Raw genomic sequence first — 26,062 nt, 5'->3', positions numbered from 1 at the left:
TTCTGCTAAACTCTCTGATTTACTCTTCAAAAAACCCGGGGAAGAAAGAAGTATTCTCATCCTCCTGAGTGAGCACACTTGTCAGAAGTCAATTAGATCCAGGATTGGATTCCATCTAACAGACAGGAATCCATCCACCCTCTTAAATACTTCAATACTGAAGCAGCTTCCTTAGCTTTCAGGGAAGCACACTGGAGCAGAAGTCAGAAGTCCTTGGCCTCTGATTTGGCCCTTCTCCCTCCAGCTCTATGGCTTCAGGCCATTCACCCTCACCTAGCCTCAGGGTCCAATATTCTCATAAGATTGCTTTTAAATATCAAAAAGGGATTTCAGGACTTCTGTAGTAGCTCATGGAGGAGCACTTGCCTAGCATGTGGGAAGCACTGGGTTCCATCCTCAGCACCACATAAAAAATAAAGGTATGTGTCCATCTACAACTAAAAAAAGGGGGGGGGATTTCATCTCTGAAAGTATTTAGACCATTATAAAACATTTAAAAATGTAGGGAGTTGTACATGCTATTTTTTATATGTAATTGTTTTGAAAGGTACTAGAAAATTTTTGGTGCTAATGAGGAACATCATAAAGAAGAAAAGAAAAGAAGGATTAGGAACAAGTTGTTCTCTTAGTCAAGTGTCTAGTGTATATTATGTGAAAAATGAAAGGTTCTTCTCAATATGGTATATATCAGTATATCTCTCAAAATTGGGAACATTAACCTAATAAATAATTTCTTACTATATTTTCTCTAGAAAATACTAATAAAAGAAAACAAATGAACCATTACGGCCAAAAGGAAGAAAAACAACATTATGACCAATTTGCGTGTTAGTTGTTGGCCATTAACACAGTATAGAATGTGAACAACTTTTTTTCTTTCTCCTCTAGGCTTTTTGAAGGATTTCAAAATTAACTTTAAAAAAATCTAAGGTATTATGTTAAATTATGTTTTAAAAATAAGATTCATAGCTTAAGTTCGGTACGTAAGTCATTCTCTGCTCTAAACCTCAACTAGCTAGAATGCAGGTGAAAGTACTAGTGGGTTTTTGTTATCTCACTTGGTGAAAAGACAAAGCCATAGAAAACCAGTAGGAAAGTATTCCTTTGAGGAAAAAACCTTTCAGAAAACACACTGGAGTTACTGCCCTGTTCTCCTACACCTTCTTTCTGTTCTCTCATAACAAATAGTGATGCCATTTTTCATACTGAGAAAGGAAAGAAAGGTTAAAATTACTTATCTTAGTTAAAGAAAAAAAGTAGGACTAGGGCCCATCATCAACAACAGGACTTTTATTTAAAATATGGGTTTCTGTTTAAACTACAGATACGAGAAAACTTAGGCACCTAAAATACTCTGTTTCTTTTAACCATCCTGTTAATTAAGGCCAATTCTTATTAACAAAGGTATGTGTTGCTCAGACCGGATCTCTAGGAAATGTATGTGTCCTTCCTAAGGGATGGAGGGAAACTTTATCTGTTGTTGAGCTGGATACTCTGATGATTCTGACAGTTCACTGAGTGATAGCTGAGGGATGAAGTGCAGACTCTAGAGCCAGGATGCAGGGTTTGAATCCATCCACTCATTGTATGGCCTTGGGTAAGTAACTCTGAGCCTCTATTTTCTCTTCTGAGGTACGGGTGTGACTATGGTACCTTCCTCCCCTGTTGCGAGGGTTATTCTGTGGATTCAATGAGTTCATACATGGAAACCACGAAGAATAATGCCCAACACACAGTAGGCCAACAAGTGTTCTCTAAGTATTACTGTTTGTTCATTCCCCCAATAAACACTGCTGAGCATCTACAATATGCCCAACACTAGGCAGAATGCTGAAGAAACAAAGATGAATAAATTCCTTTCCAGTTGTCAGTGAGGCCTCAGACAAACACACCACAGTTTAAATTCTGTGTGGGAAGGCCTCTGCAGGAAACTTAACCAAGCTAGAGGAGTTAGATGGGTTTTCCAATTAATCAATCACAGTCCTTTCCTCATAATGAATTCACAACCTTGAGGTGAGCACTGGAGAACACATATGTATGACAGTGAAGCTAATTAGTTGTATGACCCAAAGCACAATTTCTCTGGCATCACCTGATTTTCAGAATTATGGCGCTGAACTAGTCATCTGCTTAAGCCTCTTGAAGTGGATCGTAACAACTATTTTGTGCATTGCTTTCCAATTCACATGTTATGGTTTGGATCTGGACTGCCCCACAAAGTCTCATGTATTGAAGGCTTAGTCCCCATTGCAGCAAGGTTCTGATGTGGGGCTCTGAACTCAGCAGTGGATTAATCCATTGACAGCTGAATGGACTACTGAGAGGTGGTGGGAACTATAGGTGGTGGGACACAGATGGAGGATGGAGGTCACTGGGGCACTCCCTGGAAGGGTATTTCTTGTACTAGATTCCTTCCTCTCTCTTTCTTTCTGCTTCCTGTTTGTCTTGAGCTGAACAGTTGCCTCTGCCATGACCTTCTACCATTATGTTCTGCCCAAAGTAATGGAACTGGCTGACTATGGACTGAAACCTCTGAAACCACAGACCTCATGAGCCAAAATAAATCTTTTCTCCTTTAAGTTGATTTTCTCAGGTATTTGTCACAGCAAGGAAAGCCTGAGTAACCCATCATATTTTAGTGACATCATCTTGGTAGCTTGAAATCAGCCATGGTGGGAACATCTACACCATGGAAACTGACAAACACCACAAATCAGGGCTCTTTTCCTCCCCTCAAAGGATGAGTTTGAAATATGTATTAGCATTCCTGCATTCAACTAATGAACTCCAAAGTATCTCCCAACTCTAATAATTTTCATCTTTGAGATTGTTTTTCTACAATTACATGTTATTCCAGTGCCATCCACTTGGCGTATATCACCTTCTCTTCCCCATTTATGTGCCAGATCTGGCTGTGCAAGCAATTTTAATATTTATATTGGCAATGACTCCAGAAATACATTCACTTCATATATTTTTGTCTTGATGCACTTATTTCTGTGATGTGCCGGAACCAGGCTTTCAATATAGAATGTCTTTTTGCTGCTTCTGTTTGTCTTTTTTTTTTTTCCTTCTGAAATAGTACTAGCCATTTAAGCAACTTTGAATTCTTTACTAAACGGAACATGTAAAGATGATTCAAACAGACTGACTAATTCATTCTCTTAAAATGTTGTGCACATATCAGGTGAAACTGAATCACTCATAAAACATTCCTTTATTTCTTTTCAGTTGATAGTTAAAATAATCTCACTGACAAAACATTTCCTGGGAGTGATCATCTCCATGGCACCCTGGCCATTAAACTTTTGGCATTTAGGAGTATTTCCTTCTACAAAGACTGTTCCTTAAGCTATGAATTTCAGCATAGCCTAACCTTCAAACCAGCCATTCAACCATCTGCCATCTGTCTACTTGCAGTTTTCTCATTAAACTAGCTTACGTTGGTCTGTTCATTCTCCAGAAATCTTGAACTGTATTTAAGACACTAAGTACTTTACTGAGAGCTACTTGTGCCTATCGATACTTTCATCATCATGTTCACCATCCATGAAAACATGTGTAAAATAGATGTCATATTTTCATACTGATACCTCAGAAGAAAACACAGCATGATAAAATAAATTTTTTAAGAGGGAGACTTTCTAAATTTTCATGTAAGTCAGTCTACTTTCTTTAGAAATTGATTTTTTTTTTTAGAAAACATAAAACTATGTGGAAAGCACTTTATAGTTTACAAGACACTATCAGTTCCATAATCTCTTCTAATCATTTTAACGTGAGCATTAGTCCTATGTTTTCAGATGACAAAACTGAGGTTGAAAGAGGATAAAATATTAGCTAAAATGTACTAAACATGCAATCCAGGTCTTCTCAGTATTTCTAATTTTTAAAAAATATGTGATGTTTATTCAAACTATTTTAATTATTTACATTTCCTGGAAAGTTTTACTCAAAAGGCACAATATTTTTGTGAGTATCTATTCTTACCTGCCCAGCACTCTCTCTTTTGAAAACCCTCCATTCCCTGTCTATGGTACTGTCATCACATGGCCTACTTCCAACCACAGGGTAAGCCTGTAAACAAGGCTTGCCTTTCAATGAGCTGTATTCTCTTGATGCTTCTTGGAGGGGTGAACACATGACCAAAACAAGGCCAATTGTTTTAATTTTAGGGATTTAGTATGGATGCTGGGAAAGGATCTCTCTCCATCAGAGATCACAAACAGAAAAGATGATGTGACCTTGGAGAGTCTGGAAAGTCTTTGCCACTCAGGGGAAAGTCTGCCTGAGTGTGAAACTGATGCAAGCAGCAGGAGGGCCAGACATGGAGAGAGACAGGCTCCTGATGCTATTGTTTGAGCATCTATATCCAACCATGTCTCAAGCTAATGGCAGCCAGTAAAATCTCTTCTTCTTTCTTTCTTTTTTTTTTATCAACAGTTTCACAATGATTCTTTTATTCCTTGCCTCTGAAAAAGTTCTGAGCAAACAATATTAGGAGAAAATACCACAAGCTTGAGAGTTTAAACACAAGGTTGAGTGTGTAAAAGCAATTTAATGTAAAATATTCAAGTAACTGGGACAAAGGTGGTTTCTTTACTTACTTGAATAATTAAATATTTCACTTTGCTCTTGGGAATCTATCAGCTAAAATCTCTGAGGGGGTATACTGATCTTTTCCTACTATATAATTTCAAAGTCTTCTACAATATTTATATAACATAATCTCAAGATGAAAATAATGTATCTAAGCGAAGAGTCGAGATATAAAAAGAAGAAAATATTTCAATACTGCTTTTAAGTGTATAAAACAGATTTATGATGATGGAAAAGAAAAATGGCTGAGGCTCCATAATAAGGAAATTGCAGCCATAAAAACAGTCATGGTTAAATCTCCAGAAAGATTTGCCAGAGTGAAATTCTAAGGAAAATTTCTAGCTCTCTCTCTACACTTATATTATTTCCATTAGCTTTAAAAGTGGGACCATAAAAACAAAGTTATAGAAAAAAAGATTCCAATAGGAGATTTCTGATGACATTTAAAGTACTGTATTTATAAACACTCATTACTTCTGAAGTCATATTACATTATATCACACAATATTAATCAGATATTTGTAAGCACCCATTACATGCCATGCACTAGTTTATACTGAGAATTTCTGCCTACAAAGGGTGCATAGTCCATTGATTTAGAGACAGTAGGATAAACTCTATAATCTAAATCTGTAACCTAAATAGAAAAGTGAATGTAACAACAGGGTTGCTCAGAAAGCAAATCTTAAAATGTGTTTTGCTCAATGTTTGATTCTTTCACCTAAAGATTTAACACTGTTAGCCTAAGTTGACTTTAGAAAGATAGAACAATACACTGTTTCAAAATTTCTTTCTAATGCAACCAGATAGTATTTTGGCAATGATTTTTAACAGTGAGTCAAGGGCACAAAGGAATCTTCAGGACTTTTGACATGTCCACATTTAAATGATCCATATATTTTTTAAAAATATATGATGCTTATTTGAGCTTAATAACATGTTTTTATAACATTCTTCCCAAGAGCTCACGAGATAGTGGGGCTTCAGGGTGAGATGTGTCTGGGCCTTGCCATTTTCTTACCCTCTGAGTCTGAGAGTCAGTTTTTTCTTCCACACTTTGTGGGCTGGCCAAGAGGTTAGAGATAGATTTTGAGAGACATTCGTTTCTGCAGCACATCCTGGCGTTGATAAACACAGCTTCTATGTATCCTGAGTTGTGTTTTAGCCAGTTTTTACCTGCCCTCAACAAAAATGAGGAAGTGGACCAGTGCCCAGGGTGAGACCACTCCATACACCTGTTGACTGCTTCTTCACCTTCCTGTTCCTATAGACAGTTGAAATAGAGTCACTCTGTATTTCCCACCCTTTGGCCATCTTGTGGTTTTCCTGTTTCAAGCTCTTGAAATCCTTAAGTTGTCCTTCAAGATGAGACAGGCCATGGCAAGGGCCTCCCATATTGAGGAAGGAAAGCAAATAGGAACCATTACTTTACCTCTTTAAATGAGTAAGCCCTTATCTCCACTGAGATTCAGGAAGTAAAGATGCAAGAAGCCCAGGGAAATCTGAAATCTGAATTTCAGAGAAACACTGAATATATATATTTTTTAGTTTAAGTAAGTACCCTAAAGGTATTTTACAGGATAGTTCTATCTGTACACAATCAGAGAATAATAAGGGCATAATCATTTTTTTTCCCAACAGTACTCAGATTAAAAAGGTTCCAATGAAACCTAGTTATCTTTGAGGTAGAACAGATTTTTAAGATTTCTGTAGCACATATATATTGCAAACAACATATAATTTTTTTTGTTTGTTTTTGCTGCTATATATCTAAAACATGCTGTTATAAAAGTGATTACCAGGGTAATCTGTTCCTGACAGGTGGTTTCAAATATCATGTAAAGGTCTAGCAAAGTCTTTAACTCAAAAGTTCTACTGTAGAAACCAGCCTATACATGGCATGAAATTTCTGAAACATAAAAAGTGCTCCTAGATTTGGACATTTTATTTATTATAAGATTCGAATATAAACAGCTATAGAAGAAAACAAGTTAAGTGTGGCATTAGAATAATTTCCATGTGTTAAGATTAAGATTTTCTAGAATCTGCCTAAAACACTATTTCTTGATTATTATACAAATGTGTCTTTGGAAGAGAGAGAGTACTTTTATTCAGATTCTTATCCAGTATTGCATTCTTTTTTCTAATAATCATTTTAAAAGTTGAAAACGACTGAATCTTCACATAAGAAAATGCCAGTTGTGCATTTTCCAGTTATGATACATGATTGAGATCATTGTTCAACCCTGATACAAGAGTCAAGATAAAAAGAACAGGATGCCATTATGTTCTCAAGATCATCACTCATAAATTCATAATCTATTAACAAACATCTTTGTCCTTTCAAGAATGGTGGAAAGTACCCAACTCTGGGAAAGAAGAATAAATGCACATTTGTTTTACCATTGTGCATATTATAAAAAATACTGTTCAGAAAATTCATTGACCTGTCAGAGCCTTGATTGACAGGACAAGCATTTGTCCCATTAATAAATTGTAGGTCAGAAATGAATGTTTTGTTGCCCTTGTAAATGTGAAGGTTGAACCTCCCCACTCTTAAGGAAGTGCTAAAATGCTTGTAATTGAAAGTATTATTTCATGTTTTTCAGTCTAATGGATGAATGTAATTTTATAATTTGGACTGGGTAGAAATGCTACCAGAGTGTTCAATTACTACAGGAGCAACAAATAGTGTAAACCCACAAATCTCACTTGAGATGCATCTATATATGCCAGTTAAAATAATCGTGTAACCTTTTCTCATGGCATTCAAATGCAGGGCTTTAAGAAGATAAACCTGACTGAATAGTCAGAATGTGAAATACTAAAGGAGACAAGTTGGGGAGGAAACTGGCACATTACTCACTAATGAATCAGATATTCCCTGCTCAGGGGCTGCATTGTGCTCCGCAGAAGGCAAGCTACAGTTCCAAATGGGAGAGGTGCGCTCAGTAAGGGGTTGATCAATTTCTCTGGCTTTACCAAAAGCAGAAATCAAATGGCCATGGGGGAATGCCAGCAGTCAGTGGGTCCCATTCTTAGGGTGGCAGTCATATAAAGAAAGTGAAACCAACCTCTGGGGAAGAAAGTAAGGGGAGAGGCATAAGGGTGGCCAGAGGCCAGACTCCAGAGGCCTTGAAACGTGGAGTGGTCCAATGGGTGGGCGGGGTGTCTCCTTGCACCAGCATTTTTGCTTAATTCTGATTTTTATTTTGCTCACGCCTAAGGACCTAAGGACATTTTTTTTTTTGAAAGTCAATGCTATCAAGTCAAAGTGGAATGAACTAGGCTCTCTTTTTGAAGGCAAATTTTGTCAACAAGACATTTTCATTTTCAAGCAAAGTAGAAGAGAACTGTTAAGAGGTCAGAAAAATATGAATGGAAGGAACTCACAAATCTGACCATGTTTGTTGAGGCGAGGACTTCTTGAATGAACATAATGCAATTATGTTGGAAGAAAATTTAAAAGCATATCAACAGCATTGTGTTGAGATCAATGTGTCATCAGAAAATAAGAAGCAGTCAATACCTAGATTGTTGGGAAAAAATTTTCTACAAAATTTTAAATACTTTTAAATAAACAGAGAATGCCAAGAAAACCGATTCTCATGAAAATATGACAGTACAGAAAAATAAGTACAGAATCCAGTTTCTAAAACTCAGTGAACACTCTGGATTCTTAAAAAAAATCAATAAACTAAAAGGTTAGCACAACTTAAAAACAACTGTGCTCAGCACTGCATTTATAATAACTGATCAATTTTTTATTTGGAATAACTGATCATTTTTTTTTTTTAATTTGGTACCAGGGATTGAACCCAGGGGCACTTAACCACTGAACCATATCCCCAGCTGCCCCACTCCTCTGCCCCCTTTTGAGACAGGATTCCATTAAATTGCTTAGGGTTTTTGTTAAGTTGCTGAGGTTGGCTTTGAATTTGTGATCCTTCTGTCTCAGTCTGCCAAGCCACTGATATTATATTTGTATGCCACTGTGACCGGCACAACTGATGAATTTAAGGAAAAATTAATCAGGACAGGACAGTTTGTGTGTATGTGTGCTTGGGAACAGAGGTTCAAAGAGAAACAGGAAGGGCAAAGAAAGGGCAAGTCATTAAAAAAAGAAAAAAATAACTTTTCCAATGAATCTAGGTATTGACTGTGAATCTCTACCCCCGGCTCACCACCCTCCCAGGGTGTCCTGAGGATGTCAGTGTAGGAGCACACAGGGAAGAAGAGCTAAGTGTGCAGATAGAGAAGGGGTAGGAGGAGAATTTCAGAAAGGAGATATGGCTTGAGCTCAGCCCTGCAGGGGCATTGGAGTGGCTCAGCATGGGTCCTTTGGGCAGAGCAGAACTTTACACAGGCACATGGAGGGGGTGCGCAATGTGCAAGGGTGCCTATGAGCTAAAACTCACATAGAGGCTGTGTGAGATGGGTTGGCAGTGGATGAAGCTGGAATGGAAGGTTAGGCTGGGGCCACATCAAAGATGTATCCTGTTTGCGGCGGGAGGGGGGGGGTGTCTCTCTGTATTTTATCTATGGAGGGAGTTACTGGAAGGTTTTAAGCAGGAGACAGAAATCAGCATATATATCCCTTTGGGTAACAATGTACATGGATTGAGGTGGGAAGGAACTACAGGCCAGAAGACACTCCAGAGATCATTGCATCTGTCCAGGCATGAGGATGGAGACAGACAGCAAAATGAATATGTCTGGATCTGTGTGTTCATATTACATCTGCGTCCAGAAATCCATCTTGTTATGGTTTAGATATTAGGTGTTCCCCAAAAGCTCATATATGAGACAATGCAACAATCCCCTGATGGGGATTAACTGAGTGGTAACTGAAGGCAGGTAGGGTGTGGCTGGAGGAGGTGGGCACCAGGGGTATGTCCTTGGGACATATATTTTGTATCTGGTGAGTGGAATTTCTCTTTTGTGAGCTGCTTTCCTCTGTCATATTCTTCCTCCATGATTTTCTGCCTCACCTCAAGCCCTGAGGGATGGAGCCAGCTGTCTATGGACTGAGACCTCTGAAACAGTAAGCCCCAAATAAACTTTTTCTCCTCTAAAATTGTTCTTTCAGGTCTTTTAGTCACAGCAGCAAAAAAAGCCTGAGTAAAACAAATCTCTTCAGCAGCACTTCTATCACCAGTCTAGTTTCCAATATATTCTTTCTTGTCCCTTGTTCAAAGCACACAAATTTCTGTGTCTCTATAATTCCCTGACTGTCCAGTAGTGAGTTCCTTGTCGCCAACCTCACTGAGAAGCAGTATACTAGCAGCCTGACTCATGAGCTACAGAGCACCCGGAAAGTGCATCCTTCCTCTAATCTGCCATTTTTGATCCCCTCTCTAAAAGCTACTTAAGATTACATTCAGTAAGTATTTATTGAGGCCTTACTATGTGCCAGGTGTTTGGGAAACATCACTAAACAAAACGAACACATCTGTTCCTTGTGGAACATACTTGCTAACAGGGGGATCCAGACAACAAGTAATTAAAAATAAGTCAATTGCATAGTAGTGGATTAGAAGTTGATAAGCTTTATGGGGGAACGAAAGTAGAGTTGGGGGAATCAGGAGTGCCTGAAGGGAGAGGGGAACCAGTCTATAATGTTTAAAACTGGGAAGGTGGCTTCTGAGAAAAGTGTTGTGGGAGGGAAGGATTCAGCCATCGGAGATATGAGAAGATATTTCTGGGAAGAGGCAAGAAAATGGGAGCAAGCCTGGTTTGTCTGAGGCTTGGAGAACAGTCAACCTGGAACTTGGTGACTGTTTGAGTCAGCTTTTTAACTGCTGTGACCAAAACACCTGACAAAAATAATTAGAGGATGAAAAGTTTACTTTGGGCTCACAGTTTCAGAGGCCTCAGTCCACAGATGACTGACTCCATTACTCTGGGCCCACGGTATAGCAGAACATCATGGCAGGAGAGTGTAGCAAAGGAAAGCAACCCAGGACATGGAACCAGAAAGGAGATCGAGGAGTGTGGGAGGGAGATGGGAGGGAGAGAGGAAGAGAGAGGGAGAGAGAAATAGCTCCCTTGACCACAGACAAAATATAAACCCAAAGGGTGCGCCCCTATTGATCCACCTCCTCCAGCCACACCCTACCTGCCTACAGTTACCACCCAGTTAATCACTACCAGGGGATTAATGAACTGATTAGGTTAAGGCTCTCATAACCCAATCAGTTCGCCTCTAAACTTTCTTGCATCTCACACATGAGCTTTTGGGGGACACCTAATATCTAAACCCTAATAGTGACTGACAGGTGACATCAGAGAGGACAAAGAATCACAGTATATAGGGCCCTATAAGCCACTATGAGATTCAGGCTTTTACTGTAGAAAATGGGGAGTCCATGCAGAGCACTAAGGAAGGGAAAGACTATTTGAATGGAATCACCTTGGCCATGTGTGAGATAGACTGCTGGTGGCAGTGTGGAAATAATGAGGCCAGCTGGCAGACTTCTAAGGCAGCCCAGGTGAGCAGTGGTCATGGCCTGAGACAAGGGAGCGGTGATTGATGAGTACTGGCTGACTTCTGATTATATTTTGAAGACAGAGCTAATAGGATTTTCTGATGACTTGGATACAAGGAGTGGCGGCGGGGGAGTGGGAAGGAAACAAGAATACTCCAAAGATTTTGGATTTCATAACAGGAAGAATGACTTTGCCAGTTATTGGCATGGAGAAGCTGGTGGATGAAGCAATGAGTAGGCATTGAGAAAACCAAGGGTATGATGGGCTGAGACCAGTTTGATTTTCTTTACTGTTGAGATGCTGTTTTAGTAGCCAGGTGGAGATGCTGGCAGGGAGTGGGAACCTTTCTGGTTCCGTGTCTTGAAGAATACCTGGTCTAGTGATTTAAATTAAAAAAACTGTCAACATATAGATGATGAAAAGTCCTGTGACTGGATGAGGCCACCAGAGAAAAGAGTGTGGAGAATGAAAGATGAGAACTCAGTTCTGGGGCCACCAAAGCTATCAGACTGAGAAGAAGAGGATGAGACAAAGAAGGAGCCACTGGATATCCTTGTGACAGCTCTGTCTACAATTGTGAAACCTGCTCTTCTACTCGTATCCTACCTCAGTGCCTGTTGCGGTTTGAATCTGGAATGTCCTCCAAAGTTTCATGTGTTCAGAGCTGGGATTTTGGCGAAGTGATTGCATCATGAGAACTCTGACCTCCCAGGTAGATTAATCCACTGATGGCTGAATGAACTACTGGAAGGCAGAACTAGTTGGAGGAAAGCCACTGGGGTCACGCCTAAAAAGGGTTTATCTTCTCTCCAGGCCCTTTCTCTCTCTATTTCTCTCTGCTTACCAGTGGCTGTTATGAACTAATCAGCTTTCCTCTGCCACCTCCTTCTGCCATGATATTCTGCCTCACCTCAGTCCCAGAGTAATGGTGATAATCAACCATGGACCGAATCTTCGACAACCATAAGCCAAAGTAAATCTTTTCCTTTAAGTTCTTCATGTTAGGTATTTTGGCTACAGTGACAAAAAGCCAACTCCTGCAATGCTTAACATTTCTCAAATTCCCAGGATATCTTCCATGACTCCCATTCCAGGTGTTTGAGATCTGTCCATTTTCTTCCCTTTTCAACATTCAAGGCAGTGTCACTTCTGTCAACAACTTAACTGGTCTTCCTTCTCTACTCTTGCCTTGATAATCTGTTCCCCAATGTACAAGAGATATTTTTCTAAATTGACAATATATGTCTTTCTCTACAAAACAAAAGGTCAATTCCTGAGCAGAGCTGAAAAGTCACGCATGACTCAGCTTCTGTCTGACTCTCCAATCTTACCTCTTACCATTGCCCTACTAGTCACCCTGCCCTCTTCCAGTTCTTGAAGAAAGACACATGCTCTCATACTCTAGATGTCAACACATGGGGATCAATTGTTATGGAACACTTTTGTCTTCAATTTTACCTGGATAACCCTCCGTCTCTTTCAAGTTTCACCTTAGGTAGCACTTCTTCTCGGAAGCCTTCTCTGATCTATTCTCATCTTCTAGTATGGGAATGAGAACACTCTCATGTGCTTATATATCACATCTGCCTTCCCCTGATCTAGCCTGTCTTGCTGTAATTTATTTATCTGTCTCCTACTAGACCACGAGCTCCAGTTTTAGCCCCCATGTTACTGCCATTACATGGCACTTGGTAAGCATTTGTCAAATGAAGAGGTAACAGAATGAATTCACATGTGAAAGAATGATCTTGAACAAAAATTTTGGCAATATAAATTGAAAAAGAAGACTAGATTAGAAAGACATTAGAGAGGAAAAAAAATGTATGTGTCAATGATTCAACATGGATTTGGACCATAGGAGAGACTGAGATGTTGAGGAAGGCTCAAAAATGTCTGTATAGGGTATCATAAACAAAGGTAAGGAAAATAGGAAGTGGAGAGCTTGGAGACAAAAAGTAATTAGTTTAGTTAATAACTCTGAGGTATCTGTTTTAGTTATTTAAGTAGCAGTGTCTATAAAGTAAATAACAACCTACCGATGGTGGTCTATGAAAAAGAGGAAGCAAAAACAGCAATGTGGGATCCACAGGTCCATTAGTGTATTTGAAGTCATTGAAGTAAGAGAGACAAACCAGGGTATGTTCAATGAGTGGAAAGGAAGAATTCAGATGGAATCTCAAGAAGATTAGAATCTGAATTAATACAAGTTGAGCATCCCTCAAATGAGAATCCAAAATCCAAAATCCTCCAAAATTTGAAATCTTTTGAATGCTGAAATGCTCAAAAGTTCTGAATTTCAGAGCATTTTGGATCTGGGGATTGGGGATGTTCAATCGGTAAAGTCTATGCAAATATTTCAAAAATCTGGAAAAAACCCAGAAATATGAAACATTTCTGGTCCCAAGTATTTCAGATAAGGGAGAGTCAAACTTTATTCTAAAAGACAGAAATAAACATTTAAATATAGAGCAGTAAGAGGAAAAGTTTGAATTTTTCCCCCCCCAAAACTAAAGAACTTTAAGGAAGGGAGGACTAAGATATATAGTGTGTAAATACAGTGTATTCCACAGAAGAGTCAAGTGAGACAAAAACCAATGTCCATTAGATTTAGCAATGTGGAGGATACTGGGGATTAGTGAGGAGGCTTTCTTGGATGCATGAAAGAGTCTGCTTGAGTTAAACGAGTTAAGGAATGAATGGGAATAATGAAAGTAGAGAAAATAGGTTAGAAATTTATTTTCAAGATTTTTTTTAAAAGGATAAAGAGAAATGCGAGTGACTGCTTGCCTTACATTTGTGTTTTATTTGTTTCTTGAAGCAGCAGCAAATTGAGTAAAAGAGCTAATGAATAATGAAAGGTGAAGGAATCTTGAAAGCTGGGAAGGGTACACAGAGAGGGCTGGATAGATGGAGCAAAGTGACCAAAGATGTGGGGGAAAACGGAACCAGGGCAACAGGTTGAAAAGCCCATTTCAATCTTTAAGATGGAAGCAAGGAGGTAATAATGGGTGACACGGAAACCATGTGAGCTTCTGTTACTCTCTAAATACGAGAGGAGATCTTACTGCAAATAAAGGGAGCCAAAGACATCCATGAGCTTTGGAAAATGGTGAGTGTCTGCCATCACTACAGTGAGTCTGGGGGAAAATGGGACTAGACACAAGAAACCCGATTTGCTAGTAAGAGAAGTGAATGCAGTGGATTGGTTCAAGTAACTAAAACAGGAACAAAAATTGGCTTAAACAATCCTTATCTGAATGCACAGTGCCATTCCCATTATGTGTGTACACAGTCAGCTAAGTCTTAGGTACTAAATGGTTATACGGTTATGATCTAGGTAGTAAATTCCTTGTAATGTTTACATAATTCATCAGATCTATGGGCCTTTATTAACAGGAAATGCCAGCATTTGATTATTTTTATTTCAAAACCAGCTTTATTGAAATCTGAAAGGAACAACTTCAAGGAAAAGAAAATATATTGAAACAGATACTCTTCTCTCAATAATGCCAACAGTCTAAAGATGTTTAAGAAATGAATTAGATATAATGATCATTTATCTCTGAAAATTAAAACCCCATTTAGGAATTGTGGGAGAGCCTTTGTCCTGAATACCAGTCTAGTTATTCATTTAGAATCTTTAATAACATTTGGAAAGTAATTAATCAACTTATGACATAGATTCCAGGGCTGTCACCTTTCATTGTCATTAATGAAACTGTCTGGAGTTTTATCTGCACTTTTCTGGTGATTTAAAGAACTTTTTTTTTTTTTGTAAGCTCTTTGAAGACCAGAAGAAGATCTAAAATCATTGGGCCTTGACGTACAGATTTCAATGAACAATCCAAGTAATGTGTTAATGAGACTAAAATAAAATTTAGAAGTCTCTTAATTTTGACAAGATGGAAAGAGAATTTTTGAAAAGTCCAAAATGCATATTCATTTCTGTTAGGAAGAAACTTTTTTTTTTTTTTCTGTCAACAATCTCTGCTTTGGCTGCTTCTTTATGTCATTCAAGAAAACTTTAAAGTTGTACTATTTGATGCTCATTTAAAGACAACAATAATAGCTCAGGTAATATTTTAAGCTCAAAGGTTCACCCAGGTCCAAAATGGATTTTATTTGTTTGTGGTCCTAACTAGATAGTGGTTAGCCCGTGGGCTCTCTCTGGACAGTAGTCTCTGGCTGCAATGGGAGGAATTCTTCCTGAATGTGAAGCCACAGTTAGCTGACAGCTGCTCACCTAAGGGGGCTTTAAAAAGTCAGTGAGAGAAGGCAGACCCTGATATGAGCTTTCCTTCAGACTTTAGATAACCATCTGCATCTGCGTTTAGAATATGTAATTCCTATATACGCTTTGGCTTGAACTTTGTATAGTCAAAGCCCAAAGAAATGGCTTCAAGATAATATCTTCAAGGAACGTTAATTCACATCCCCAGCAGGTGATATTACAATGGAAACTGATTATAGATATGATGTTTATGGGTCATAAGTTTTGATCCCTGCAGTAATTAATACATCATAATGAGGAAATATACCAAAAAGATTTCAGTCATGAAAATGATGTAAAACATTTATAAACTTGTTGATTTTTCTTTTAATATTATGACTTCCTTATATTAAAGATGTAATTTTATATGGAGTCTGTGAAAGTAGATAATAGAGTACTTGGGATACGCCACTGACAGTCAGCTGTTTATGCTTCTGTTTGTACTCATGCTATTCTTACTAGTAGCTAAGGGGTAGGACACACTACAAGGTCTGATTTAGGACTGAAAAGACCAAATTAATCAGCTTTGTGCTACTATAATGAAATACCAGAAGCGGCTAACTTCATAGAGAAAGGTTGACTTAGCTCACAGTTTTGGGTTCAAGGGCAGGGTGCCTGCACTGTCTCACTTCTGGCAAGACCTCATGGTGAATTGTGTCACAGTAAGTGCTCACACAAGAAGCCAGGAGCCTGAGACCCTGGAGTCCCACAATCCCTTCTGAGGGCATGATTCCGTATCATATGGACCTCCTACTACAACCCACCTCTTAATGGTGCACCACTGTTTCCCAATACCACCACCCTGGGACCAAGTACACTACTCATGAATTTGGGGGAAAACAAACCACAGAATAGATGACAGTGTATCTTCTCCCAGAATCCAGCCACATAAGACAGAAGTAGAGAGCAAGCTTAGACTTTGCTTACCATGTGCCCTATCATTTTTCTGTGAGTTTCTCCTTATTTCCCATTTTAACCTGTCTCTTTCCCATTTAGAAGACAGGCCGTCTGGTTCACTTGCAACACTACTCATGACTTAGAATGTACCCATGCCCTTGACCCTTCATGTCTTCACCCACTATTAACCCTTTATGTCATCAACCCAATACCTCATCAAAACCTCCAGGTCCTCTCCTTTATCATCTATTTTTAATATCTGTGGTATGAGAGTAATTATGAAAAATGTTCTGAAAATTGAAATACCTCTTCCCAAATGTACAAATAAAGAGGTATTTGTTCATTTATTGAGGCATGAGATCTTTTAATTGGATTTTAAAAAATCTTCTAAATGTGAATGTGTACACATTGATACATGATTATTACTGGTAGTTTCAGCCAACCATAGAAATAAAAATTAAGATGTCTACACTGCACAAATAAGTTACTCCCTTATATAGTTCCATGTGTAATGAAATGTCAGAACAAGCTTTAATGATGATGTATGTATTGCATAAACCTTCAGGGTCAACGAAGGAAGTCTGCTTAAAGACCATAACGATGTAATCTACCCTTCCCCCCACCTCATACAAACCATAAGAAACTGCCAAATTCTGTCAACTCACATGTCACACAAAAACAACACACTTTTGATCAGGAAAGGTTTTCTGAAGATATATGATGAGCAAGAAAGATCTCAATACCCATGTTTCAGTCCCAAGCAGCCCTGCACTCTGATCATCTGCATTTCAACTGCTCTCAAAGCTACCTGTTTTTGCTCAGTCCACCAGGGAAGCCCAGTTACCAGAAAATACACACTTACTAACAGGAAATCTGACAACCGTAAGAAGGTGTTTTCCTCTGTACAATAGAGTTCAAAGATGTGTCATCCATGCAATTTGGAGCAAAACGCAACACCTTTATTATGGTTGAATACCCCTCTCTCCTCCCTGCTGTATTATGGCAACTTATGATTACAGCATTACGTTTTCTGAGCCTGCTTGAACATGCATGCAAGTGACCTTCCCTTTTCTGTGCATAGCTTTCAATCAGTAAGCATGTCAAGGTGGGAGGAAGGATGACAGGAATAGCAAAAGAGGAAAAATCAATTTTCAGAAAGCATATGGTAACAGCTGAATATTTAATCAAATTAGCCTAGAAATTCCTTCCTATTTTCAGCACTCTTTGCAAGGCAGTTGCTTCATGGTACAAAATGAATTTCAATAAATGTCATATATTTAGTTAGATGGCTTATTTTTAAAATTTGTTGAAACAGGTCACCGACTCACAATGTCTCGTTCCAAGACATGACAGATGGGTATTGATATCGAATAGAGAGATTGACATTAGCTGGAAGGTTCTAGGCAGAAGAAAAAGTCATTCATTTAACACCCAACAAAATATTTACTGCGTACCTACTACGTGCCAAGAAAAAAATATATAAATATTTGGGCTTTATATTGCAATAGAAAGAGGAGGTGTGTCCAAATCATTTCCTTGGGGTTAGTAAGGATTCTGACTGAATACCAGAGTACACAGTCTTTAAGGGTACTTATATTTTTTCACATCACATCAAAAATGCATTAGTATTCATTCAAACATCCATGCTGTCATGGTTGCAGGATTTTATACCTAACATGGATTTTTAAAGATGCTGTTTACTGACCCTTAGCAAAACCAACTTCCTATTTTTTTTCTGAAACAAAAAAAAAGGGGGCCTTACATGGTTTCAAAGATTTCTGAGACATCAAAGAGCTCAGAGGGACACACAGTTTATGGATAATGGCTTAAGATTTAGTGAATCAAAAACACATGGATTAAATTTCCCTTAAAAGACCCCTAGGTTTAAAACTTCAAGAAGGAAAATGCACTGGTCCCAAGCAAAGCCAACACTCATTTTTTTGTTTCTAATTTTTAAAGTGAGTTTGAGTTGCTTTTGGACCCAAAACTTGGTTGGCTTTTTCTCTCCCACATGAATTGGCCCCAAAGGACTTGACCTACCTCTGTTAAACAAATTTACTCCACCTCTCTCTCAGATTTGTAAAGACTACTATCATATGTTAAAATTTTCCAGCTTTAAATGTTCTTCTGGATATTTTCAATAAGATATTAAAGTAACTGATGTGATTCTGCAATCTGTATATGGGGTAAAAATGGGAGCTCATAACCCAATTGAATCAAAGTGTGAAATATGATATATCAAGAACTATGTAATGTTTTGAACAGCCAACAATAAAAAATTAAAAAAAAAATCGTCCTTGGTCTTATCCAACAATTTGGATAATCCCTTCCCCCCACCTCCGATAAGCCATAAGAAATTGCCAAATTCTGTCAACTCACATGTCACATGAAAACAACACACTTTTGATCAGGAGAGGTTTTCTGAGGATATGTGATGAGCAAGAAAGATCTCAATACCAATGTTTCTTTTCTTTCTTTCTTTTACATTCAACTTCAAAATTGGACCTGAGATTCTAGGTACCGTCTCAGATTTCCAACTACTGGGGAACATAAGATCATTTCAAAACAGGAAAAGGGCACTGATCTTAGTTTGTGCACCATTTCATGACATTATTATATTTGCATTTAAAATAGTAGGAAGAAATACGGTACATAATCTTCCTTTCTAACACAATGGCCTTCCAAAGGCAGCTAGCCCAGGCATTTCACCGAGTTTTTTAGGACTAAAGAAACAAGTTAGTGCATAACCTGTGAGCTTTTATTCCTTTGGAAAAATAGATTGCAACACTGATCTGATTGCTTTTAAAGGGCACACAAAATCAGCAAGGCGGTGCAAGTTTTGAATTTCAATGGCAGAGAAATAACAACAGGCGAAGTTCTGTCAGATTAAAAAAAAAAAAAAGCCAATATTCCAATGCGAGGTTTTATCCTGAATGAGAGAACTTGGGAATTAAGTTCATATATAAAGTTAGGATGGATTCAGATTTCAGAGAATGACTATTTCAGTTTAAGAATAAAACAACTAGACTATTCTTTACTTTAGAAATACACCTACTTGATGAACAATATGTGGGTTGATAAGTTGAGAAAATAAGTATGTAACAATAGGTGATCAATTATAAAATATTTTTTTCTTTTTTGAATTGCTTGATTTACAAGGTAAAATTTTGAGAATTATAAAAAATAAAATATTTTTCAGAAGTGGTTATGGGGCTCTGGCTGTGCCCCATGCGGAATCCTACAGGACCCAAAGGTTCCACAGGGGACAACTTGGCAGACATAGTGAGGAACCAGAGTGTGTGCCTGGAACCCCCAGGAGCCAAATATGGCCTGCAGACTTTTTGTCTCTTTAGGCCTTACAGTGTTTTAAAGACACTGAATCAACATTTTAAAACTGGGAGATGTTTAGCTTCTTTTGAAAATTTGAAAGATGCCAAGTACCGCTTGGGCCTGGGCCTCTCATCCTGAGCCTTAAGGTGACTCTCATGATGCCAAATGGTGACTGTCCCCTCAGGTAAGGCGTTTTCCAAGCAATAACTAGCTCCTAGTGAAATGGTTAGTTTTGCTCGTTTAAGTTACCTATTTCCAAATCTTCATTCAGGACATAGGTCAGAACAGAGGGAGGAGGAAAGGAGGAAGAAAATCAAACGTGGTTCCTTAACACTGGAAAGGCAAGAGAAGAGAAGGAAAAGAGAAGCACACAGCACAGAGGCTGCACAACATCAGCAATCGCCTCCTTTCCTGTCTCTAGGTTCATACTTTGGAAGGGATCAGCAACCAAGGCCGTGGACTGGGCTCACAGTATAGAAAATAAGGAGGTCCAAATGGACCAATATCTCTGATGGAACATGGCTCAGGGGAATGTAGAGAAATGCTGTACATTTCTTTCCATACCTCATAAACCAAGAGGTATGGGTCGCCCCTCTATTTTCATCTTTGAAACTGTAACTGTGGTGGACATTGTCCAGATTCCCCGGCTCCTAAAACCAGAGACTCTGTGAACAGCTGTGCAAGCTGTTCACTGCATGATTCCAGGAAAAAAAAAAAAAAACAAGATGAGAAGGGAACTCTTGAGGAGTGCTCCCAATATTTACATGACTCACCTCCATCTCCATAGGTTCTAGCTCAAACCTTTGATGTGAGGCCTTCCCTGACCTCGATACTGAATTTTTCTATCACCACCCTACCCCCTCTTAAGCTTTGATGGTGTCTATTCTCCTTCACCACTTTATTCTGCCATGCAGCTCTTATCACTACCTAACATGTAACACATTTGACTTGCATGTTTATTGCTCGCTTGCCTCAACAGAAGAGAGCATCATGAGGTCAGAAGTTGTTTTTCTGCTTTATTCTCTACTAAAACACCGATATCTAGAACTAAGCCTAGTAGGTGCTCAACAAATCATTCTGCATGACTTAAATCCTCAATCACATTTTCAGAGTATAAGAACCTGACTCTCATTAGAACTGGTAATTCTCTAACCACATTTCCTTCATTATATTACAAGGAACATTTTAAAGTTCTATCACCCATTATATAATGTATATGGCCCAGAGTCTTTAGATGATTTCTGGGAGGCCTATAGCTACATAATTTATCACAGATTTTAAAATCAACAAGAGTAACCTGCATAAACACACTTGCACATGCTTACACAATCACAGGAAGAAATGCATATGCCTTTGTGTGTGATTGCAAAGTTAACTGTTCCCCATTTCACAGTGCTCACACCTCCTGCTATAATGCCACATGTGTGATTTTTCTCTCAATTATATTTTACAGCTTATAAAAACACTTTCTTCATTTTTTCCCTTGAAAAGCAAAAGTAGTCAGATTTTACTGGATGTTTTTATTGAAACAAAACCCAAGGGGAATATTTTAAACTGTTTAACACAGCTGAAGAGATATCTGAGAATGAGCTCTCTGATGAAAGTGCAGATTACAAAATTACTCACAGCTTTTAATCTGATAACAGGAGAACACCCCACACATATGAATGAGGCCTTTACTTGGTATGTCCGACTACAAAAAGAGAAAAGGAGAAATAGAGATAGAGAGGGAGGAGATGAGAAAAACTTCAGGAAATGTTAGATTCATCATCTATCACTAACTTACAGATTCCATCCGATAAGCTCGTTGGAAAAATTTCTCCAAGAGTGAGCCTGGCTTGATGACTTGGGTATGTGGTGCTATTGAGAGGATGGGGTTGGGCTCAAGTTCAGTTTCCTTGACTATTATATGGGACTATTAAGCTATTAATATCAGTCATACCCAGCTCCCAGTATCAGAAAGATGATACATGAAGAAGCTGCTTGAAAAATTTAAAGTCTTTAAACTCGAATCTTTTTAAAAAAAAATTTATTTTTTAGTTGTAGTTGGACACAACATCCTTGTTTTATTTATTTATTTTTATGTGATGCTGAGGATTGAACCCAAGGCCTCGCACATGCTAGGCAAGCATTCTACTGCTGAGCCACAATCCCAAGCCTAGACTCAAATCTTTTGATTTTTAAAAAATTCTGTTACTTAGTAGCAAATGGGAATATTCTTACTGTCTTTCTCATATAATGTCCCCTTAAAGATTATATGGATTTGCACTCCATTTTATGTATGTGATGCCTGTCTGCATAACTAGATTGTAAACCCTTCAAGGGCAGATGGGCAGATCATTCATTATTTCCTTTAAAAAAAAAATACTCCTAGTACCCAGCACATATGATACTCAAAGTAAAGTTCAGTTATTTTTGGTGAGGCAAATGTAGGCCTGGCAGCAACTCGGTGTCTGTTAAGAACAGAGAATCAAAGTAATCCTGAATTGACATTAGTCAGCGTACCTATCATTTATTACTAAGAGCTGACTATTTATTTTGCACTGAGAAAAGCCTATGCAGAAAACTCTGCCCTGAGGGCTTGGTGTCAAATACATGAGTTCCAACATACATCAGCCAAGAAAAAGAAACAAATTCCCTGGCATTTAAGTTTCTGCATGTATTTTCTCCCCCTAAGCAAGCACAATAAGAAAACTAGGCGTCCCATGAACAAACATAGTAAACCAAGGGAAATCTCAGGGACGGGGAAAAGAAAGCATAGATGGCTCTGATGAGAATCACTAAATGTAATGACAGTAAAGAAGAAACCAGGAAACTGGAATGGAGAAATGTGGACACAGAGGGTTTGGAAAGGGTTGTGACCAAGAAAAGAGAAGAGGACGAGAAGGAAGGAGCAGAGAGATGGGAGGCGATCTGAATGTGTGTGCTACCTTAAAATTGCTTTGATGCAGCCACTAGACAAAGTGGGTGTCCTGAGAGGAAAGTGTCCTTCAGAGTTATTCACTTTAAAATAACCATATTTGAGAAGAAAAGTTCACTTGGGGCTATTATACAGATTGGCAAAAGAAAAACTAGACCAATTCTATTTTGAACTATTTGTTTCTGACAACAGCTACAACAGTTGATTCTTAAAATGTATCAAGAAATCAAGCCCTCATTAAGAAGAAAATTCAAGATTACTGTAGGGTATATGCTTATAAGGTCTTAAAATGAATTAATAAATTATAGGAATTTCCTCTACTTAGAAAAATGTTATTTTTCTCTGATTGTAGGTTTAAAAGTAGTGAAAATATTAGTTTTGAGCTTTCACAGTGATTGGTCATGGTTCATCTGGTACATTTTTATCATTCAGATAAACCTCATCCTCTAATTCTGAAAGCATCAAATATAAATCCGTATTGCAAATGATCAAGAACAAAGCATCTTTGAAAAAGGAGTAGGCAACAGACGGTCTTCTATCTGTCATAAATCCCATCTTACTCAAAACAAGATATGTTTAAGTTAATAGCTATTGGCTTATGCTCTGTTAAGTTTGAAAACTGAACACAAATTTTAAACTACCAGTATATTTTATAGGCCATCAGACACGTTTTTTAGTACTACAAAAATTTCTTACAAATGATGTAAATATTACCTGTGTCATTCATCAGTTCAAAAAGTAAAAGACTTGCCACAAGAGACTAAAGCACCTCATCATTGTTCCTTTATGGATTTTGACGGGTTGCAAACAAAGCCCAAGAAGCTTCTAGCTGGAAAGGAAAGCTATATACCTGCAAATAATCCCAGCATCACTTACACTGTTCACATAAAAGCACAATTTATGTCCCAGTAGCAAAGAGAATCATGATGTACATCATTTTCAGATCATCTTCATGCAGCAAAAATTCATTAGTCAGCTATAATAGTTTAGCTGTAAAGGAAAATAATGTTTTTCTGAATTCATTTGCATGGCAATGTGCATGTGTCTGGCTGATGGAAACCACAGAATAAATCTCCACCCAATGCTACAAAATGTGAACAGTCTTCTTAAAATTCAGTCTATATTCCCTCCTGCATCCGCTTTTCCAATCCTCTCATATTCACGGGCCATCTTAACTTGGCAATTAAAGTATCCTGATTATTTTGCCTAAGAGAGTTGACAATATTTCATTCTGCTCAAGAGCTCCTTTGAACATAAAACTGTGATAAGGGAAAATCCACTAGGCAACTATTCATGCGTGAGCCCCAGGAACCCTTTCCAACTGCCAAATAGCAAATGGCTCTTTTTAAAACATAAGAGATATGAAACGGGAAACCACCATACTTTGGAGTAAATTCTGCATTGTACTTTTTATGGGTGCTTTCTGTATTGGGTCAACACCAGCACCAGTCGAAACAGGGACCTCTGGTTCTAATCTATTTCACTTAAGAGGTAAGGTATGATTGAAAACGATGGATCACAAGCCCTGTGTGTTTGCCAGAAATGAAGAATTCTCACCGTCCCCGAAACACCTGCCCCTTGGAAAGACCCTCACATAATACAGATAAATCAGAGCTGGGAACAAGGAAATGGCTTGGCTCAAACCTTGCCAGCTGCATCACCCTGGACAGGGTGACCGGATCCCTTCTGTGAGGGCTGAGTCAGATCACAGCCTTGAAACTTGCTGGGCCATAACAGTCATTCAGCGCCTATGGCCCCAGCGGCCTCTCTCCCGCCCAAGTCACACAGGTGACCAGAAACAACCCCTGAAAGCGACAAGTCCAATTCTAGTTCCCACCTCCCTCTGTCTACATCCCTTCTGTTTCCGAAGCCCCTAAAGTCTCTCCTACATCCTCTGGAACAGCAGTCAGGTCTCTTAGGGGAACAAAAGAAAGCAGAAAAGAGGTGGGGTGCGGGATCTGAGGGGGGCTGTAGTTTTTTACCTTGAAGTGCCCAGGAACCGGCAGAGGAGAAGTCAGCGGCGTAGGGACCACCCGCGCGCTCCGCGCCTCCCCGCCTCCTCGCAGCGGGTCAGCTGTCGCCCCGCATCTGGCTCGCGCCCTCCACCCGGCTCCGCATCTGGTCACAAAGCTCTCGGAGCGTTGCGGGCGGCGAGGGCCTCTGGGTCACCTGCGGCCGGGCCGAGCCCTAGCGCCCCGCCCGCCCGTCGGCCGCGCTGCCTCCGCCCCTAGGCAGCCGCGCGCTGCCCGGCGGTGACTCAGCCGGGCATCGGCGCGCGCGGCCCGCAGCGGCCCGGGCGCGTCCAGGCGGGAGGCACCGCGAGGTGACGGGACCCAGGAGCTCTCCCGTCCGCCCGCCCGCGCGTGCGACCTAGCACGTGTCTGTCTGTTTGTCTCGCTTGCAATTCGTCCGCCTCGTCGGCGGGTCGGAGGACCGCCGAGGTGGGGACTGGCACCACCCAGAGGGGGAAACCGGCCCCCGCCCTTCCTGCCGCCCACTCGCCGCGCCTGGCCCCGCGGGGGTCGCGTTTCCTCCCGCCCCTCCCCCGCCCACGGCAAGGTGAAACTTTGTAGGTGGAGAAGTTTTCTTGCCCTGGCTGTGCGCTCTCTCCGCCCTCAGCTAAGGCAGTCTGAAGTTAGCACAGCGGGGGATAAGCGGGACCAAGTCTCCCCCTCCTGGTGCTCGGGCGCCCGGTGTCAACTCGCGGAGCGCAGAGCGCACGGCCCGCACCTTCCGCGCACCCCAGCGCGTTGCCAGTGGGAAGATCCCTAGGCGCTGACCTCGGCTTCTCCCACTCCTCCACTAGCCGCCGGGCACACGCCTGTATGCAGACAGGTTTGGGCACCACCGAAACAAGGAATTCTTTGTCGGAGACAGTGGTAGGAGTGGATGGACGGTTGTCCCAAAGATTGCGTTATGCAACCGTTATCCTCTAATAGAATAACTCGGATTTCTGGAAGGAAGAACAACAGAGGAGTTTAACCTCCGAAAGGGTTCAGTTTAACTTTTTGCCCCCTGTAGCCAAAAACAGGCCGACTGAATAATTAAGGAAATAGCAGTAAGCAAACAAAACCGAACAAAAGTTTAATTCTTAAACGTTGAAGTCTCAGGTCTTTCTTTCTCTCTTTCTCAGTTTTTGGCAGTCTGCATGTTTTTTTTTTTCCCACCTTTAAAAAAATGGTGCACTATAATTGTACATATTGATGGGATCTGTCGTTCCATATTCGTAGGTGCACACAATATAGTAATATAATTTGGCCAATATCACTCCCCAGCACTTTCCCCCTCCCTCCCCTCTTCTCACTTCTTGGTACAGCTTTCTCTTTTTAAAGGGTTTTGGAACCTTAGTGAATTGAATTAGGATTCGTTTGTTAAGATACATTTTTGTATTTTACATGTAAAAATTGGCATTGATCTACAAGAATAAACAAACACTTAAAGGTAGTAGGATCTAAGGAACTCCATTACCTGTTAGAACTTAAAAGTTCTTTCCAAGTTTCATAAGGGCTTTTTCAGTAATGGCAGGGTATGAGAGGTGGATCTGTTTTTCATTGGCA

At 39.6% G+C, this 26,062-nt stretch overlaps 1 protein-coding gene across 2 annotated transcripts in view; it reads right to left on the bottom strand.

Moving 5' to 3' along the window:
- Met (MET proto-oncogene, receptor tyrosine kinase) overlaps positions 1-25,305 on the bottom strand; it is a 109,661-nt gene extending 84,356 nt beyond the window's left edge. The window contains exon 1 of one of the 2 annotated variants that reach the window (XM_058572120.1): positions 25,286-25,305. The gene's annotated coding sequence lies outside the window, so the exon portion shown is untranslated. Of the gene's footprint in view, positions 1-24,487; positions 24,704-25,285 lie in introns of those variants that run through there. The other variant, XM_046422393.2, reaches the window with a different exon arrangement.
- Between the last annotated feature and the right edge of the window lie 757 nt (positions 25,306-26,062).

This window comes from Marmota monax, unplaced genomic scaffold (assembly GCF_021218885.2).
Source record: "Marmota monax isolate L192 unplaced genomic scaffold, Marmota_monax_Labrador192_F-V1.1 WCK01_AAM20220418_F8-fsc00027, whole genome shotgun sequence".
NCBI classification, from domain to species: Eukaryota; Metazoa; Chordata; class Mammalia; order Rodentia; family Sciuridae; genus Marmota; species Marmota monax.
This window is presented reverse-complemented; position numbering and strand designations above follow the sequence as displayed.